The sequence below is a fragment of the Mytilus californianus genome, unplaced genomic scaffold, assembly GCF_021869535.1.
Source record: "Mytilus californianus isolate M0D057914Y unplaced genomic scaffold, xbMytCali1.0.p SCAF_14, whole genome shotgun sequence".
NCBI lineage: Eukaryota > Metazoa > Mollusca > Bivalvia > Mytilida > Mytilidae > Mytilus > Mytilus californianus.
This window is the reverse complement of record NW_026262626.1, coordinates 21,902,723-21,911,138: the sequence shown is the minus strand read 5'-3', so window position 1 is coordinate 21,911,138 and position 8,416 is coordinate 21,902,723. Positions and strand designations below refer to the sequence as shown.

The 8,416-nt window shown below is 32.5% G+C and overlaps 1 long non-coding RNA gene across 1 annotated transcript; it reads left to right on the top strand.

Annotated features, from left to right (window-relative positions):
- The first annotated feature begins 1,788 nt into the window (after positions 1–1,788).
- On the top strand, positions 1,789–6,073 carry LOC127724395 (uncharacterized). Its single transcript, XR_007992480.1, has 3 exons — positions 1,789–2,007; positions 2,665–2,775; positions 4,846–6,073. It is a non-coding gene; the product is annotated as an uncharacterized LOC127724395 (long non-coding RNA).
- Positions 6,074–8,416: the final 2,343 nt, after the last annotated feature.

The window sequence follows — 8,416 nt, the reverse complement described above, 5'->3', positions numbered from 1 at the left end:
TAACACCACATAATCGGGCCCGGTCAAAAAAGAACATACTGGAAAGTAGTACATATTTAAAACAAAATAGTTCCAACGCTTAAGGGTAAATCTTAAACTATGTATCATATATTTTAGTAATTAAGGTATCAGATGAAAGGTGATGGACTTGTAATCCCTGTAGAACATACAATTTACTGATAATATTAGATAATACAAAAATGTATGAATGAATTCTAAAATTGAGGGCATATATAGCCTGTTTCTTAGATATAAATTGCCTGGTTTGGTGTATCCAAAATTCCGATAACCAGTGCAGTACTGTCTGCTGTATAAATACAGGTATATTGATCCCGCTTCCACAAAATGTTTTGAAGTGAAATTTTTAATGTGGATAGGAATGAGGACCACGAATAGGTGGTGTGCGTCTCATAAATATGTATGAAATAATTTTTGCCTGACTTTAAGCAACAAAAACAATCGATCATCAGTAGTTTTTGGTAGATATGCCTCAGTTATGTCTTTTGTATCCTTCAAAGAGCTCGGCGATAATGGCAACCTTATGGTAGTCATAGACGATGGGCAATTAAGAAATTGAAAAGTGGTATACATTGAACAGTTTTTTACTGTTCTTTTTGACGTTTTTATTATGATGTTGTGGTACTGTGTATGTATACCCTGCAAAATATATCCTCTTTTATACATGTTTTAAACGAACTATAGCAATATATCTGATCTGATCTTTGTGTGTTGATTTATAAGATCTAATTGCTAATCAAATCCTAAGCTGGTGTATTACTTGTTCGAAGGAAGAAGATGTTAAGCGACTCGGCTATGAGTTTGCCCTCAGCAAAATTTACTTAAATTGTTTGGGATATTCTTTTATGGCCATTATAGTTATGTAATGTCGCATTAAGTTCTCAAACTTTGTTTTTACAACTGGTATAATTCCACTGCAAGATAATGGTTATCCCTGAGACATTTAGTTTTTTGCTTTGAACGCTTTTGCTAATGTGAAATCGGGAGTTGAAATTTTAGAAAGCAGGAAAAATGGTGTGTTTTCGTTTGTTTGCATTCCACTGTTTTTTTCTTGGTATACCTAACATTAATATAAAAATTGTCGTTAGATATTATAATGTTTTTGTTGTTAGATAATATCACAGAATTTCGAAAAATACTGTTATCTATTGGATTTAAATTTACAAAATCAGTCAGTGGTGCCTGACAATTTCAGACGTAGGTAATGGGTGATAACTTAACACTGAACAAAACAAGTATGACTATTCTTGATAAATGTTTTCTAAAATTACATGCTTTTTACAGATTAATTGCTGGTTTATCTACGACTAGCAGCACATATAACTCATAACGATTGAAAATGGTATATCGCTTGATATTAACTCGAGTTATCTAATTTCAGTATAATTGTAAACGAGCCTTCTGCGAGTTTATTATTACTATGACAAAGTACATTGTAGATGATTAACTGACAACGCTATTGCAGAAAACGAAAACGAAAAACGAAAAAAAAAAAGATAAACAACAGTATGCAAAACACCACATAGAAAACTAACGAACCTCACCAAAAACAAGGGTGATATCAGGTGCTCTGTAATGGTAAGTGAATCAAACAATGAAAATTACATAAAAATTTCAAAAATTACATGAACTTGTTGCCAGGTAGGCGAAAAGAACAAGGATATATTGTGTTTATTATATGATAATTTGTTTATATTAGCATATATGGACATTTTAGTAAAAAATACTTTATAATAGCTTTGTATATGTTAAAATTGATGGACAATTTTGACATTTATAACATATCATAGGATTCATTGTTTTAATTTAAATGTATGCGTAGTGCAAAACAAACTAAGAATTTAAAAGTAAGAACAAAAAAGAGAAATACTTGCTGATAAGGAAAATGTACATGGATTACGGATGCAGCATGACCCGGAAAAGGACTACATAACTTGCAACAAATCACACTACAGCATTATTTTTGGACAATTCTTTCATAATTTGAATGTAAGTTTTGATATTATATTATTATGAAAATCAATTCTCTTTTTTATTTAGAATTTATAAAATATTGTTATGTAAAACATTCAAGAACATTCAGATAATGGAAAACAATGAATAAAAAACAACGCTCATAATAATAGACTGAACATAACTTTTATGTTTATCAAGATATCTTTTTATGAAATTTGAAAATGAGTAAACTAATGTTGGTCCCTAATTGATGAACTGCGATTCATCCCAAACAAATTTTTCGATGTTGATTAAAAATAATCTGAATGCGAATGAGATTGAACGTTGTACCATTTATTTCGTTTAATCTAATATCAGTATTTTAAATGGAATTATTATACAGATATGTGTATAAAATCCGTCTTTTGAAAGACGCAATGGCAAAAAAACGACAGAAAGATGAACAAAGAATACTGAAGACTGAGAAAAACGAACCCTGCCAAAAAGTGGAGGTGACCACAGATGTTTTGGAAGGGCTAGCAGATACTATTTCACACGTGGCACCCGTAATTAGTGATAAGAATAATTCTACATTATCTTAACATATATTTTCCAAAGTGAATTTTAGTTCTAAAAAGGCTAACATTTTTTTTATAAGATGTATTTTATTTTTAAATTGTAAATCTAAAACGAACTTTGATATTCTTTCAGTACAGGGATTCTATTACATATACAACTGTGGTCAGATTCTACAATAATGAACGTCTTGAGCTGCCTTGTCATGATTTCAGCGACAGTTCATAATATTTGTGCCTCAGTTTGGTAAGTAACATATTGCATTAACGCAAAAATAAGTGAACTAGTATTACGCCATATGCTCAGCCCGATTACTTTCGTTAGGAACGAAGACTTTTTTGACGGGCATCCATTTGATTGTATCAAATGTTAATATGCAACAATGTCCAATCGAAAGTGTTCCTTTCAATCCGACGCCTCGTTATAGAGAGTTCCATAATCACTGAACGTAAAGTAACCGAACCAATAATATATTTTGGTTTCATATACAACCTCTTTTTAAGCTAAATTTCTGTCCCTACCAAAAATCTCATCTTTTTTCCTACATCAATACATCAATTCAAACTTCCCAGTACACGCTGTTTTCATTAACCTAGCAATGGACTTTATTCTGTCTTCATTTATATGCGTGAAGTATTTGCCACTATCCGTTCATGAATTTGATGAGACTGTCGTACAAGTGAAAGGTTCAGCGCTATAAAACCAGGTTCAATCCACCATTTTGTACATAAGAAAATGCCTGTACCAAGTCAAGAATATGACAGTTATCCATTCGTTTGATGTGTTTGAGCTTTTGATTTTTGCCATTTTATTAGGACTTATATCTAGATATTGACTATGAGGGTCGGTTGAAAACAAAACTTTACGACAAAAGAGATGATTTCTGCTTCCCAATTGTGAATTTTCATTTTGTAGAGCAAGAGTTCCAAATGGTGAAGTTGAAATCATCACTTTGTAAATTTTACGGACGCCATCACGGGTTGGTTGACCGTTGTTAAATATCCGTTTCACAGATGATATCGGATATGTTCCTTATGTCGTAACTACAATCCCGTTCCCTTATCACGAATGTGACCTACCGCGTTAGACTATTTACCGGCTTTGTAATAACATGAGCAACGCGACGGATGCCGCGTGTTGAGCAGGATCTGCTTAACCTTCCGGGGCACCCGAGATCACCCCCAGTTTTTGATGGGGTTCATGTTGCTGTTGTTCCCCTATTTGTGACATTTTTACCTATTGTGTCTGTTTGTTTTGTTCACACATCCTTGTCAATATAATGGAATTTGATGCAACTGTCATACAAGTGAGAGGTTTAGCGCTTTAAAACCAGGTTTAATCCACCATTTTCTACATTTGAAAATGCCTGTACCAAGTCAGGAATATGACAGTTGTTGTCCATTCGTTTGATGTGTTTTGTCATTTGATTTTGCCATGTGATTAGGGACTTTCCGATTGAATTTTCCTCGGAGTTCAGTATTTTTGTGATTTTACTTTTTTCATCAAACATCATTTAAGCACATTAAATTCTACACTTTTATATAAACATGTTTATACATTTTGTATATGGTGGTTATCAAAATGAAAACCATATAATAACATCGTCTCATAACAATGCAATAAGAGATTTTTGATGTCTGAGTAAATCAGTTATATATGTATATCCATTCTGTTACATCTGGTGATCAGTTTATTTGGCAATCGCCAATGGCAGTCAGCAGGGTTTAAGAACATCCTGCTAGTCAAATGCGTTTTGCTAAAATATATTTTTTCACTTTTTTGGTCTTTTGGAAAATGTTGTTTGTGCTTTATTTAGACCCCTCTACCAAGAAATTTGTTTTGCATGCACACGTATAAAAATTGCGGTTTTTATTCAACGCAATCATAGGTTTGAACGTTGTTTTCAATTTAGACTTGTATATATATATATGTATTTATATATATATATATATATGTAAGTCTTAAGATTTGCACAACGGCACTAATACAAGGTGGTAATATACAAAGATGATGTTATAAAATCGTGTTGACAAATATTTCGGCTAACAAAATAGCTTTCGTCAGTGTCAATAATTTTAACTAAGTGTTATATACATACTCACATTTGTTGTACGAAAATGCTACCATTTTCCGTCCCGCCTGTATATTTGGCAGAAGCATTCTTCTTATTTGTAAATTATTGGCTGTTCATTTGTATTGTCTGAGGGTTACTGATGAAGGTTAATCCAGGTACTAACGCTTAGTTTTTTTAATTTATTTTAGTTTTTTTTTTTTCATTTTCAAACTTTTTGTAACTTAATAACATTTGTATTTTAGCAATTCTTCTAACAAGGAAAAGGTCGGACGTGTCGTGTTTGGTGAGGCAAGTGGGGAGCCAGCAGACGGACAGCTTGCAGTTGCATTTACAATTATAAACAGAATGAACCACATGAGCTACCCTAATACGCTAAATGGGGTATTGTATCAAACACATACGTCAGGTGGGAAGACACGCCATCTCTATAAAACACTAGATAACCCTGATCATGACGAAAGATGGGAAGCTGCTAAACATCATAAAGCAATAGAACATGCTGCGTATGAAGCTGCCATTACTGCAGCTGGGCATGCGCTCTGTGCAACTGGTTTTGATCCCATGAGTTGCGGTCCGGTAACTTTCTGTGCACTAAATCCATGTTCCTCTACTAGCAGTAACAGGTATTGGTGTGTGGCCGAAAAAAGAAAGATTGGAAAACATTGGTTTGCATGCATCGAAAAACATTTTGGACAATGTTGAATAATTGAAATTTCGGACAGTTTTATCCTGTTGTTGTTGGGTTTTATTTAATTTCAGATCCAATGTGTATAAACCGTTTAACGTGAGGGTACCCAAATTCCTCGTATTTTGACATTTTTTTCACCTACGTTTATTTATGATCCAGACAAAAGTTTTCATTCTGGGTTTATTTTGCAGATGTCTCCTTATTCACTATATAGTTCCACCAATTTGATTTTGAATCCATATATAATCATAGAAAAATGAGTTTGAACCGACCTCCAAACAATTCATGACTTTGTAATGCGGAGTTCCCAAATTGCATCCATGCTTAAATTCACGTCCTTAAAAATCGTATAACAGATGTTTTGTTTCATTTCTTCCAATATTTAGAACAATTTGACATTAGTCCATGCTTAATATTAATTTTTTAAGAAATGGATGCTTGTAACATATTTTATTTGCTCATTTTAAAAGACGGCTTTTATGTGGACGTCGCATGGTGACGTTTCCATAGATTTCATTTTCTTCAGTGAATACTTCCTTCATCTGTTGATACATACTGTGAAAGTTTTGTGCATATCTACATATAATTAGCTATGTTGGAAGACGTGCATTATTTCAAATCATAAAAATAAAACTTGTTTAGTCTCCGCTGCTTTTTTTTTTTTTTTTTTCTAAATTGGTGCAATTTGGGTACTCGATATAATTTGGATATTGTGAGGTTAGCATTGTAAAATTGTGAAATCCACAGTTCTATCAATATTAAAATTATCATTTTTGTACATATTCATTTCTACATATATATGTATCAGATATATTTTTTCTTGTATTTGCGTTTGTTCAAAAATTCCTACAATAAAAAACTTACCTCATATTATATATTAATGGTAAAATATGCGTTTAATATTTGCACTACAATATCGTTCACATATAGTTTAAGATGGCGCTAGGTTATTGGAACTTTGTGCCTATATACATCATTTTGTTCAAATTTAAATGTAAGGGAATCAAATTGATGAGTATACATTAGGGATAATCGTTAATTTTAGTTTAAAATCGGCAGTAAAAAAAAAGAATGTTTAAGTAATTTCTTTACATTGAAATTGTAGGGGAAAATGGTGTTGTTATTATTTTCAAATCAAAGTAACAAAAAATTTCATGTAATATTCTACTCATATTGCCCTGTAAATAAGTTGAAATACAGCTTAGTTTATCAACCAATATATGAAATGTAGGGCACGATGGGTTGAGAGATATATTTCACTTAAATTAAGAAGGAAATGGAAGAACATTTTGTTCAATTTGGAAAAAAATCTTCTTGAACCACATCCAAATTTTCATGGTTATCACTACTAATGATACCTCTCAAACTAATTAGACTTAACAGTAATTGATTACAAATTTGATAACTAGACGTTCATCTGTCGTCATTACAATTGATGAGCTTGCCCATAAATTTAAGATAAATGAAACACTGCATCTGTTTTCGACATACAGCAAATATTCCGATATCTTTTAATAAATCAAACATTCAGTGTTGACATTTATATTTTTACGACAACAAAACTTTTCTGTATAGTACTTCGTTTCTGAGCACCTAGCGCGAAATTTCATATCACCGAGAACTTTGATTTGATATTTTTAACGTTCGTGGCAATGCTCTTGCTTTTTATACCAGAAAAGGATAACATGAATCACCAATAATAACCTGATACTGCATCAGACGATATCAACTACCAACCCATAACTCCACTACAAACAGTCTCACAAAAAAGATAAACAAAAACGACACACCACATGGTCCAGATTGCCTTACTTGGAACAAGAACAAAATGTGGAGATGTCAAACCAGTTTAACGTACGTATAAAAGGTCTTTTTTATCTTTAAAAGAGGGACGAAAGAAACCAGATGGACAGTCAAACTCATAGATCGAAAACAAACTGACAACGCCATGGCCAAAAATAAAAAGAAAAATAGACAAATAATAGTACAGATGACACAACATAGAAAATTAAAGACTAAGCAACACGAACCCCACCAAAAACTGGGGGTGATCTCAGGTGCTCCAAGAGGGTAAGCAGATCCTGCTCCTCATGTGGCACTCGTCGAGGTGTTTATGTTATTACAAATCCGGTAAATAGTCTAATTCGGTAGGTCACATTCGTGGAAAGGAAAGGGTATTGTAGTTAAGACATAAGGAACATATCCGATATCATCTGTGAAACGGTTATTCCATAACGGTCAACCAACTTGTGTTTAAATCATGTGTCGTTAACTAAAACATGCAATAAATAACATGAACAGATTATGTTTATTTAATGATAAAAAATTGCATATACAACTATGTAACATATATACAATATTGACCCGGTTATAATGTTAATGTTATATCCAAATATAGATATACAGAGTGTGATATAAGATTCATTTGACTGTGATGGTATTTTAAGGATCATTTTTGATTATTCTATATGGTATGATTATATTCCTAGAAAGGCTGTATAATGGTTAAAAAGTATAATAGAATAGAGAATGGAAACGGGTAATGTGTCAAAGAGAAAGCAACCCAAACAAAGAGCAGAAAACAGCCCCAGACCACCAATGGGTCTTCAAAGCAGCGAAAAAACCTCGTCCCCCCTCCCCTCCCGAAGGCGGACTTCAGCTGGCCCTTAAACAATAATATAAACTAGTTCAGCGTATTTGACGCGGTACTCAACCCAAAAACATACAAATGAACCAACATTATAAAAATGATCAAAAACAAAATTACGAACAAAACAGAAAACAATAACAACAAAGAGTAAAAACATATACACAATATACACAATGATTTTAACATATATCTTAATTTGGATCCTAGAATATTTGAACAACATATATTGAATGAAATTGTTCAGAGCAATATGTACAGTAGTTATAATATTGCGTTACGATACAACTCACTTCGAACGAAGTGTGACCATTCGAGTATTGCGGGTCCTTCTGTATGAATTTTAACGATCTCATCTGTACATAAAACATTAACATTTGGATTTTCTAGAAATAATAATATATTAAGTAACAATCACCCATGAAGACACTTTACCCTAAAAGCCTAAACACATCATCCGATTTTGTAAATATTAATT